Raw genomic sequence first — 12,808 nt, 5'->3', positions numbered from 1 at the left:
GCACATTGCGGGGAAGGGCATAGCCAGGATATTGCTCGAGAGAGGAGTATAGCCTTGCCATAAAATTCTGGGTTCAGAAGGCCTATGCCCCCAGCGTGTCGAGGCTTTGTGAGGAGGGAGAACGAGAGTCTCGCTTTCTTCCCATTCCAAACAAAGGATCTGATTTTTTTTTGTAATGAAACATAGTAATGCTTGGGTATGGGGATGGGAAGAACTTGCTGTAAGTAAGTGAGGCTGGGGAGGACTAGAGATGATAGCAGGTTCTTACGACCAAACCAAGACAGCGTGGGGTTGGATTGGGTGAGTTTGTCTATGGCGTCAAATATTGCGGATCTTAGTGGGATGTAGTTTAGTGAGAAGAGATCTGTTATCTTAGGGCTAATTTGAACTCCTAAGTAGGTAATGGTGGGGGAGGACCAGTTGAAGGGTGAGTTCTCCATTAATTGTTGCTTGGTGGAAAGGGGGATATCTGAACACAGGACTAGAGGTTTGCTAGCATTGATCTTAAAGTCTGAAACTATGCTGTAGAGGTTAAGGTTGGCCTGAATGCAGGGCAGAGAAACTGTCGGGTTCACAGTCATCATCATAACATCATCCGCAAAGGCTGCAATTTTTTGTTCCCTGCCTCCCAAATATAGACCTTCAATCCTTTTATCCCTCCTTATAGTAGATAAAAGTGGTTCCAGGGCTAGGATGAATAGGAGTGGAGATAGGGGACAACCTTGGCGAGTTCCATTACTTATGCCAAAAGGATAGGAAAGATTCCCGTTGACCAGAACCAGGGCTGTTGCATACATGGCAAATGTGGCTTGCACAAAGGGATCAGGGAGGCCAAACCTCAACAAGACTTGTTTCAGATAAGCCCAGTTAACTCTGTTGAATGCTTTCTCAGCATCCTTGCTGAGAAAGAGTAGAGGGGAGGAAATATGGCAAGCGTGGCAAAGTGCGTTGATCACTCTAGATGTGTTGTCTTTGCCCTCTCTGTTGCAGAAAAAGCCAACCTGATCCCCATGGACAAGATAGGGGAGAAGATTCGCTAGCCTGTTAGCCAACATTTTGGCCAAAAGTTTGAGGTCTATATTTAGGAGGGATATAGGTCTGTAATTGGAGCATTGCTTGGTATCTTTCCCCTCTTTAGGGATGAGCGTGATATGAGCAGCAGTCATGTCTCTAGACAATGGGACTCCTTGGAGAGCAAGGTTGCAGACTTTAAGAAGGTAAGGGAGGAGGAGTTCATGAAAGGTTTTATAGTATGAGACCGGGAGGCCATCTGGGCCTGGGCTCTTCCCTTATGGCATTTGGCGTAGGGCTTTGGTGAGTTCAGCTAGAGTGAAGGGGGCTTCCAAATTTATCTTTTGGGCAGAGGAGAGGGAAGGGATATTGGAGGAGTCTAGGAAGACTGAGATAATGGGACCCCGTGTTTCTGGGGTTGTGTTAGAGGGGATGTTGTAGAGGTTTTCATAAAAGGATCGGAATTAAGCGCTAATCCGGGGGGCAGAGAAAACTGGTTTACCTTTGGGTGAGGTTAGCTGGTGTATATAGTTTGCGGCTCTCCTCCCCTTTATCCTGCTCATTAGGAATTTGGTTGCTTTATCGCCATGGGCGAAAAATTTGTGTTGGGAGTTCATATAATATTTGGCAGCTTTAACTTGCAAAAGGGCCTTAAGTTCTGCTCTATGATTCGATAGAGCTTGTAGATGGGAGTCAGTGGGGTTCTTTTTGTGGCAGGACTCAAGTCGTTGAATGTTCTTAAGGGCCTCGTCAATCACTTTCTCCCTCAACCTTTTTTGGTGTGATCCAATGTTGATAAATTGGCCTCTAATGTAGGGTTTGTGTGCGTCCCACAGGGTGTTGGCAGAGAGATCAGGGTGTTCGTTTAGGGAAAAATATTCCCTAATGTGTTTGGTTATCGAATCAAGCGTGGTTTGGTGTCCCAATAGGGTTTCATTGAGTTGCCAATTATAGCATGTGGGGTTGCTGTTTGGGGCCATCACTGAGAGGAAAATTGGGGAATGGTCAGAGAGATGCATGGAGCCTATTGAGGCCTCACTACAAAGGTGTACAGTCGTGGCCAAAAGTTTTGAGAATTACATAAATTTTGGAAATATGAAAAGTTGCTGCTTAAGTTTTTATAATAGCAATTTGCATATACTCCAGAATGTTATGAAGAGTGATCAGATGAAGTGCAAAGTCCTTCTTTGCCATGAAAATTAACTTAATCCCAAAAAAAACTTTCCACTGCATTTCATTGCTGTCATTAAAGGACCTGCTGAGATCATTTCAGAAATCGTCTTGTTAACTCAGGTGAGAATGTTGACGAGCACAAGGCTGGAGATCATTATGTCAGGCTGATTGGGTTAAAATGGCAGACTTGACATGTTAAAAGGAGGGTGATGCTTGAAATCATTGTTCTTCCATTGTTAACCATGGTGACCTGCAAAGAAACGCGTGCAGCCATCATTGCGTTGCATAAAAATGGCTTCACAGGCAAGGATATTGTGGCTACTAAGATTGCACCTCAATCAACAATTTATAGGATCATCAAGAACTTCAAGGAAAGAGGTTCAATTCTTGTTAAAAAGGCTTCAGGGCATCCAAGAAAGTCCAGCAAGCGCCAGGATCGTCTCCTAAAGAGGATTCAGCTGCGGGATCGGAGTGCCACCAGTGCAGAGCTTGCTCAGGAATGGCAGCAAGCAGGTGTGAGCGCATCTGCACGCACAGTGAGGCGAAGACTTTTGGAAGATGGCCTGGTGTCAAGAAGGGCAGCAAAGAAGCCACTTCTTTACAAAAAAAAACATCAGGAACAGATTGATCTTCTGCAGAAAGTATGGTGAATGGACTGCTGAGGACTGGGGCAAAGTCATATTCTCCGATGAAGCCTCTTTCCGATTGTTTGGGGCATCTGGAAAAAGGCTTGTCCGGAGAAGAAAAGGTGAGCGCTACCATCAGTCCTGTGTCATGCCAACAGTAAAGCATCCTGAGACCATTCATGTGTGGGGTTGCTTCTCATCCAAGGGAGTAGGCTCATTCACAATTTTGCCCAAAAACACAGCCATGAATAAAGAATGGTACCAAAACACCCAACACCCATCCAACAGCAACTTCTTCCAACAACAGTTTGGTAAAGAACAATGCATTTTCCAGCATGATGGAGCACCGTGCCATAAGGCAAAAGTGATAACTAAGTGGCTCGGGGGACCAAAACGTTGACATTTTGGGTCCATGGCCTGGAAACTCCCCAGATCTTAATCCCATTGAGAACTTGTGGTCAATCCTCAAGAGGCGGGTGGACAAACAAAAACCCACTAATTCTGACAAACTCCAAGAAGTGATTATGAAAGAATGGGTCGCTATCAGTCAGGAATTGGCCCAGAAGTTGATTGAGAGCATTACCAGTCGAATTGCAGAGGTCCTAAAAAAGAAGGGCCAACACTGCAAATACTGACTCTTTGCATAAATGTCATGTAATTGTCGATAAAAGCCTTTGAAACGTATGAAGTGCGTGCAATTATATTTCACTACATCACAGAAACAACTGAAACAAAGATCTAAAAGCAGTTTAGCAGCAAACTTTGTGAAAACTAATATTTGTGTCATTCTCAAAACTTTTGGCCACGACTGTAGGTGTTCTTTAGATATAAACAGGTAGTCTAGGCGATGATAGGTACCATGCACCGGGGAGTAAAATGTATAATCTATCGTGTTAGGGTGACATGTCCGCCATACGTCAATTAAATGTAAGTTCCAAAAACTGTCACGTATGACTCTAAGAGACTTGTGGGATTGGGAAGATCTATGTGATGAAGTATCTACTTGCGGATTCAAGGAGACGTTGAAATCACCCCCCAGGATCACTATCCCTTCCTTGAGTCAATGAGTGGGTGAATATTTGAAAAAAATTGGGATTAGTTAGAGTTGGGGGCATAAAGGTTTATGAAGGTATAGGTTTGTGGGCCTATGGAACCTTTGACTAGAATGAATCTTCCATCGGGGTCTTGGATGTGATCCACATATGTAAAGGGGATTTCCCTCGAACTCTATACTAACTCCGACAAAAACACAGAAATGAAGTGGCAATTCTGGAGGAGCTGCTCAGCCCCTGACACTGTGGCGTGTCTTTTTATTGGAGGAGCAGCCCCACCGCATGTGGACCGCAGTAATCGACTAACCCCAGCAAAATATGCATACAATGGAGGATGTCGACGCAGTCCACATGCACCACAAACTACACAGAATGTAGCAAATAAACATATGAAACACAGAGAGGAAATGCACCAACAAGAAATGCTACTGACTATACTGGGAAGTCATAAATGCAGGTATTAAAAGCTGAGACTTTCGCCAATATGTTCCAGTCAGGAAAATATCGGAGCCCATCACTGCACCACGTCACGGTCACTCAGCATGGCAGAGGGTCCTAGCCGCTGCTCTAACTATGGTGTGAACACGGTCTGGGGGTGATATAATTCAGCTCACAGCCAAGCTCCCACACAAAAGCCCAGCATGAATACTGCGGTAGTACAATGTGAATGAGGCCAGGCTGTGAGCCACACCTATACCAGACCATGTGATGGAGGTTACCAGGTGCAACAGAGTGTCCAAACACACCCAAATATAACAAGACAAAAACACAGAAATGAAGTGGCAATTCTGGAGGAGCTGCTCAGCCCCTGACACTGTGGCGTGTCTTTTTATTGGAGGAGCAGCCCCACCGCATGTGGACCGCAGTAATCGACTAACCCCAGCAAAATATGCATACAATGGAGGATGTCGACGCGGTCCACATGCACCACAAACTACACAGAATGTAGCAAATAAACATATGAAACACAGAGAGGAAATGCACCAACAAGAAATGCTACTGACTATACTGGGAAGTCATAAATGCAGGTATTAAAAGCTAAGACTTTCGCCAATATGTTCCAGTCAGGAAAATATCGGAGCCCATCACTGCACCACGTCACGGTCACTCAGCATGGCAGAGGGTCCTAGCCGCTGCTCTAACTATGGTGTGAACACAGTCTGGGGGTGATATAATTCAGCTCACAGCCAAGCTCCCACACAAAAGCCCGGCATGAATACTGCGGTAGTACAATGTGAATGAGGCCAGGCTGTGAGCCACACCTATACCAGACCATGTGATGGAGGTTACCAGGTGCAACAGAGTGTTCAAACACACCCAAATATAACAAGACAAAAACACAGAAATGAAGTGGCAATTCTGGAGGAGCTGCTCAGCCCCTGACACTGTGGCGTGTCTTTTTATTGGAGGAGCAGCCCCACCGCATGTGGACCGCAGTAATCGACTAACCCCAGCAAAATATGCATACAATGGAGGATGTCGACGCGGTCCACAGGGCATTGTGTAGCTCATTGAGGTGCGCTGTGCAGTGACGGAGGGAGACAGTTACCGCTGACTGGTGGTTCAGGGTTGCGGCCTGGTGAGTTTCCAGGGTTTCCACTCGTTCCCCAATTTGTCTTACCACCTGTCGGAAGGCAGTTAGTTCGGAGAGAATCGGCTCCATAACTTTGCAGAGGGCTCGATGCAGGTATTGTCTGGTGAGCGGTAGTTCCGCACCTGGTTGGCGTTCCTCTGAATCACTGTCTCCCTCGGATTGTGTAGGGACGCGCTTCAGGGCATTAGGCTGTTGAGCCGGTGCCATCTTTGACTCTCGCGGCGCGACCGTGGCAGCTGCTTTCTTAAGGAATTTCTCAATTTCGCCGCTCGGAATCTGGCTTTTGAGATTCGTGGGGTGATCTCCAAGCTTGGGGTTCCTGATTAAAGCTGGTGCTAGGAACGGTCTCCTTAGCAGAGCAGCAGACTAAGCGTCCATCTCAGTCTGGCGCTAGCTCCACCCCCCCCCCCCCCCCCCCCCCCCCGATTTTTAAGATTTTAAAGTGCAATAATAGAACTGCCGCCATGTGTATCTGGCAGGATGGTTATTCATAAGATGGAGTTGGTGTGAAAAAGAACTGGGTAGACCAATGGCGTTTGTAATACCAAAATTTTATATTGTACTCAGGTCCTTTTATGATCAATACAGACTCAGCCTCCTAAGTAATACTGAGAAAAGTGAAATTGTTAAAGCTGGGAGGAAAGACGAGGTCCAATGTGATGTTCCATTCTGCAATACCACATAGGCGGCAAAAATCTGGAAGCTTTTCAATGTTTTAGGCCTTTCAAATAAGCAAAAGGACATTGCATGGCTCTGCTTTCACGGATGCCTCCCAACAAGATCTTTTATGAATTTTAGGGGTGTGTCTGAGAAATGTCCTAGAGAAGGCTGAGGAGGGCATTGAAGACCTTTGTCATTTATTCTGGGGCTGATCCTACACTAAAGAAGTTTTTAGAATTTTAGAAGGATTTTTTATTGCACTTACAGGATGGAGAAGTTTTAGTTATGAAAAGGTTTTTATTGGTCAAGATTTTAGGATTTTATCAAACTCACGTATCTGTTGGTTGGTGTTTACTGTTTTTAAAAAAGTAATATGGGATATCAGGAACCTTGTAGTTTTTAAAAACGTATTTCTATCTCCAAAAGAATGTGTGAAAGTGTTTTTATCCAGAGTATTCACGATTTTTTTTTATACTGGACAAGAAAAGAATTGGAGAAGATAAAGCGGAAGAAATATGGAAGGTATCCCAATGGAAAAATTATGTGAGTAAATCTTGATCATTATTTAGTTTTGTTTTATTTTTAGTAGGTTCCTATGATGTATATCAGACATTATACGGTTTGAGCCACGGTTGTATTGGACTGATTAGTATACTAATGTCTAATTACTGAGAAAAAAAATCAAGAAAAAAAAATCTGTTCTTATCAGTTTAATATCTGATACGTCCCCTATCTGGGGACCATATATTAAATGGAATTTTCGAACAGGGAGATGGAAAAAGAGCTTGTCCACTCCACCGATTGACCTGGTATTGCAGTACCTCCAGGATTGGTGCACCCCTTCTAATCCAGTATGAAAAAACAGAATGAAATAGATTGATTGCAAGCATCCTTCCAGCAAGCAAGTGGAAAGTTGCGTGTGTGTCCTGCCTCCAGAGTCTGCATTTCAGCTTCTCCTCTCTCTGCCCAGTCAATGCTGTGCTGCTTTCTGCGTGCCTGCATCTAGTCTGTCAATCTCCTAATTTCATCAGCTGTTGGTTTGTTCCAGCACCAAGCAACCCAGCCAGTCAGTCTCCTTACACCCCAAATCCAATGAAGACTGATGGATTAGTTAATTGGCTTATCACCTGAATGAAGTGTTTGGACCTCCACGCACCTTGGGTTTGATTTGGGCCTGTTGTGCACACCTGGGATGCTGAGTTGTTCCTGGGAATTGACCCTTTTGTAGCAAGTTGGCTGGATGTAACCATTTAGCTTTTCCAGTGCTTTATTAAATGAGTAAAGTTTGCCTGTGTCTCCCTCTTGTGGATCTTTTGAACTGGATTACTTGGAGGCTATAAAGTAGTCCAGCACTTCCTATGTATCAGCAGCAGCTGGACCTACCTTGTCTGGACAATGGACGGAACACTGCACATGTCACAGGAGGCTTGTCAGGTCAGAGGTCAAGTAAGTTCAGGTCAGTGGATGACATCACAAGGGCCCTGACATCACAATCAACAATGCATACCCTTTTTTTTCACTACTACTTCTCCGTTCACTCCTCTTATCAGTTTTTCTGCTTGGCGTGCATGCTTTGGCACCAGGAATTGCGTGCGAAGAAAAGGCGTGGCCAAAAGTGGGCATGCATCAGGTGGGCGGAGCTAGGCAGATGGCGAACACGAAGAGGAGCATGCTGGTGATTTCTGAGCGTAGGACGCACGTTTTCCCTGGTTTGTGAGAGAAAGAAGCCTCCCGGACTGTGTCTGGGGCTGGGGCCTGTAGTCTATCGCCTTCAGAAGTGTTCTGCATTGGGGACCATCGGCCTGTACTACGAACCCTTTTCAGGTTATCGCTTCTCAGCCTTTTGGCTAAGATCATGTGTCTATGTCAGAAGAGATCCTAGTCCAAGCTCTTGGCCCTGCAGCATCGCACTTGGGCTTAAGCTGCCTGCTGCTTTAGGGAGAAGGAAGGATACTGGAAAGGCGATCCACGGATTTGCGACCTATCATGGGCGTGAAAATCGACTTCGCTGGGACCGAGGATTATCGGGTCCAAAACGCTTTTGCCATTTACATTGATGAAGAAAAGAAAGAGAAATTCAACAACGAATTCCTTGTGAAAGAGGTATTGTTTAAAATCCTCCATGTTTCCATGTCTGATGTTCTTTGCTTTCAAGACCGAATTGGTGGAAGACGTACTTTGGTGCTTACTTCTATTGCGGCATGTCATAACCTGTACTTGTTTTTGGAAAGTAACAAGAACAATCCTGAACTTGATGGACTAACATTCACTGTATTATATAATCGGGACGTTCATCTTACTGTTCTAATGTTTAATCCGCATGTTCATGTTGATGACATCTTTTTGTTCCTGACAAAATACTGCGAGAAAGTGGTGTATGGCCATAAAGTAATGGGAAGTCATGGACTGTGGACCGGTAAGCATAAGTTTTTTGTACGCTTCCGCCCGAGCCCTGGAGGGCCTGGCGGGGCTAGTCATCCACCGCAGAGTTTTGCTTTGGGAAAAGACAGAGGCCTCTTGTTTTTTCAGGATGCTCCGAGCTATTGCCGCAGATGCCAAATTTATGGTCACGTAATGGAAAATTGCCAAGAAACCATAAATGTATGTCAAAAATGCCAGAAAAATGGTCACATAGCAAGAGACTGTATAAACTCTGTGGTCTGTAATTTGTGCAACGAAGAGGGACATGCTTTTAGTAGTTGTCCCGTTAGAGGTTGGAGAGCAAGAAAGCCTCAGTCATATGCAGATGCTGCAAGGGCTAGAGCAGCAGGGCCATTCAAGTCATCAGCGAGGAGAGACTGTACTTCTGTACAGACACCACAGAGGCAGTTCAGCAAATTCCTGCACCTGTATCATCACAAACTGTTGTGCAAAATGTATCTTCTCAGCAAAGTGAGGAACCTCCTAGTGCCAGTGGGAGAACTATTGAGAATATTGAAATGGAGCTCTCTCAGGTGGAGAACCTACCTCAGCTGCTTGGTCCTCTTACAGACCTTCAAGGGGAAGGAGAGGTAGATCTCTCTTTGGCCAGAACCCCTGATGTCCTCAGGTGGCATAAGATGGGGGAGCCACAGGAGGAGGGTGAAGGAGGACAAGGGGACTTTGGCGCTACAAGTGACATGACTGTTTCTTTGGCAAGGTCAGCAGAAAAAGAACCCAGTTGCTTCCACCAGATCTTTCTGGGGATGTCCAGAGTCCGGTGAGGCAAGATGTATATCCTCAACCTGCTATTCCCGAAAATACCTCACGTTTTTTAGACAACGAAAATTCAATGACCTTCTGTACCGGAGGAAACCAGTCTCCAGGAGGGATCGGTTGAAAAAACTGTTTGGTATATATAATTTCACTTAAAATAAAATCCTGCAATGAAAAGACAAATTACAATCAATGTCTTATCCCTGAACGTAAGACTTTTAAAATCCAAGATAAGAAGAGCTGCTTTTTTAGACTATATTAAAAATCATAACCCTGAGGTTGCTTGTGTTCAGGAGTGTGGGATTTCTGATTCTGTTTGTGCAAAAAACTGACCATATGGCGACTCAATATGGTCAGGCTCTTGTGCCAATAAAAATGACGGGGTGGGAATTTTGTTGGGGCATAAAGATTTTGTTTTTGATAGTCTCCTCCAGGATTGATTTCATTTTCATTTCAATTTTTTTTAAATGTACAAAGATGTTTCAAGATAATGCAGTTTTTTTCAGATCACATGTGTTTATCTGTCTGTGTGGAAAGTGAGGAAGAATGTTTGTATGGTAGGGGTGTGTGGAAGCTTAATACTGCGTTGTTGGATGATGAGAGGGTGATGAAAATTTTTAAGTATCGGTATGAAAGATGGAAGTTGAGAGAGTGAGTTTGAAAATATATTATGTTAGTGGGAGTGGGTGAAATCTAGGTTTAAGCTTTTTTTCAAAAAATTGGGTTATAAGAGAGCAAGGAGGTTGAGGAATGAGTATGATGAGTTGAATAAGAGGACTGAATGGCTGTGGAAGTTGAAAAGCTTTGGTGTGGATGTAACAGACTTATTGGAGGAAGCAAAAAGACAGAGGAAATTAGTTACAGAAAGAAAAGGTAAAGAAATTATTTTCAGATCAAAAGTTGACATTATTGAAAGGGATGAAAAATGTACAAGGTTCTTCTTTAAAAAAGTCTGTGAGAAAAGGGAAGATATGGAGGAATTGATTAATAATAAGGCTGTTGTCGGTAAAAGGTAAAAGTATGATTGGAGTAGCGGAAGAGTTCTATGATAATTTGTATAGTAAAAGATGGGTGGATGAATCTTTAAGCGTGGATGTTATGGATGCTTTGGGTGAGGAATTAGGTGCTGATGATCAAGAGTGTTTGTGTTAGGATATTTCTATGGTTGAAATTAAAAAGAATGTGTGGAGCTGCAAGAAAAACAAAACACCGGGAAAGGATGTGGAATACCTGTCGAGTTTTATGTGAAAGTATGGGAATTGATTGGGAATGATTTTTGGGAGGTATATAAGTTCATGTGGGAAAAAGGGTTAATAGGTACATCTATGAAAGATGGTGTTAATTTTTAAGAAAAAAGGGGATAAAAACAAGCTGGAAAATTGGAGGCCTATTACGCTCCTTAATGTTGATTATAAAGTGTATAGCAAAGTGCTAGCGAACAGAATGCGTGAAGTAGTTGGCAAAGTTGTGAATGAGGATAAAGTATGTGCGGTGCCTGGGAGAAGGATGAGTAAAAATTTATGTTTGCTGAGAGATTTGATTGGCGACTGTTTGATGAGGAAGCAGAAATGTATGTTGTTGGCGATTGATTTTGAGAAGGGGTACAATAGGGTAGATCATTGGTTTATGTTTGGAGTGTTGGTCAAAATGGGATTTCCCCAAAAATTGGTGGATGGAGTTAGAAGTTTGTATGATGGTGTGTCGAGTGAGATTTTGGTTAATGGATGGTTGAGTAGAAAGGTGAGTGTGCAGAGTGGAGTGAGACAGGGGTGTCCTATGTCCCCTGTCCTATTTATTTGTATAATTGAAGTGTTATTGTGTTTGTTGAGAAAGGATAAAGTGATGAAAGGATTGTTGGTGCCAGGGAGTATGGGTAAGACTGTGAAAGTGCTAGGATATATGGATGATGTGGTTATTGTGAGCGATAATTTGGCGAGTATGAGGAGAGGAAGGTTATGGTTGGATATGTTTTGTGGTTTGTCTGCGTTCAAGGTTAATTGGGGCAAGTAGGTTTTTAAATGTTTTGGGGATAAAAGTGTTTGTCTGGAAGATGTGAAGAATGTGAAGAATGAGGTGAAAGTGTTAGGGATTTGGATGAATGATGATTTGAAAGGAAATGAAAGCTGGGATGAATGTGGAAGAAAGATAGAGAAAAAATTAAATTTTTGGAGGCTGAGGGAGTTATCGTTGGTTGGAAAAGTATTAATTATCAAAGTGGTAATATTACCGATTATTCTTTTTGTAGCAGGAATATACCCAGGATGTACAAGGAAAATCAGGAGGGCGGAGAAATTAGTTTTTACTTTTCTCTGGGGGAGTAAAATGGAGAAAATGAAACGTGAATTTGTGTATAAGAGTAGAGTAGAGTGAATAGTGGCTTGGGTTTCCCAAATTTTGAAATTTTTATTCGATTAAGTTATATAAAATTGTTTCTTTTGATGATTGAAAAGCAGAGTAAGAGTGCGTGTATGGCGAGATATATGGCTGGATGGATGTTGTATGGTTTGAATTGGTACAAAAGGGAATCAAGAGTGCCTGTGGCGTTTAAATGTCCAATATGGTACGAGGTGATTGAGAAGTTTGTCAGGAAGTATGATTTGTTGTCTAAAGAAATGAAAGAGTTTAAGGATAAAAAAGAGGATGTTAGTTGGGTTGAGAGAGAATGAGAATGCAATTGATATAGTGGGGTTAAGGATGAGAGAGGCATTGGTTGTATGGAAAAAATTGTCAATAAAAAGGTACAACGAACAGACAGCGAGACATTGTCTGGCTGGGTCTACAAAATATTTTTCCGGTACGGGAAGTACAGAAAAAAAGAGACTTGATTAGGGTGGATTTTTGCCCAAGAGTGGGGTGTGGTGAGACTGAATCAATGAGACATGTATTTTGGGTTTGTGTTTATGCAAAGGATGTATGGAGGAAAATGAATGGGTTAGTAAAAGCTTTGACAGGTATTGAATGTGCAAAATGGAGGGTAGCTATGTGTGGTATAGGGGCACAAGGTAGGATGAATTCAAGAATATTATGGTTTATTATAGTGTGTGTTATGGAAAGCTTGTGGGATGTAAGGAACTTGTTAGTGTTTAAGAGGGAGGATGTGTCGGGGAATGAGTGTGCTAAAATTATCTTGTCTAGACTATGTTATTTATATATTGGGATAGGAAGAAGGGTGGCGGGTTTGACTCTGAGGGAATTTGGAAATTTAAGAAATGGAAATCACTCATTAAGTACTGATGATTTAAGTACTGATTATGATGTGTATATGATGATTTTTTTTTTGTTGTATATGAGTAACACACTGTAATGAAATGTAATGAAATATTTTCAATAAAAAAAAAAAAAAATCTGTTCTTATCAGTTTAATATCTGATATGTCCCCTATCTGGGGACCATATATTAAATTGATTTTTCGAACAGGGAGATGGAAAAAGAGCTTGCTCTGTCCACTCCACGCATTGACCTGGTATTGCAGTACCTCCAGGACCGATGCACCCCTT

At 42.9% G+C, this 12,808-nt stretch overlaps 1 non-coding gene and 1 pseudogene across 1 annotated transcript; both read left to right on the top strand.

The window, feature by feature from the left end:
- The first annotated feature begins 6,773 nt into the window (after positions 1-6,773).
- On the top strand, positions 6,774-6,959 carry LOC121006506. Its single transcript, XR_005780321.1, has one exon. It is a non-coding gene; the product is annotated as a U2 spliceosomal RNA (small nuclear RNA).
- Positions 6,960-12,627: 5,668 nt separating this feature from the next.
- LOC121006391 lies at positions 12,628-12,808 on the top strand (annotated as a pseudogene).

This window comes from Bufo bufo, chromosome 6, assembly GCF_905171765.1.
Source record: "Bufo bufo chromosome 6, aBufBuf1.1, whole genome shotgun sequence".
Lineage (NCBI taxonomy): Eukaryota > Metazoa > Chordata > Amphibia > Anura > Bufonidae > Bufo > Bufo bufo.
The sequence above is the reverse complement of the archived record's forward strand: the minus strand, read 5'-3'. Positions and strand labels throughout refer to the sequence as shown.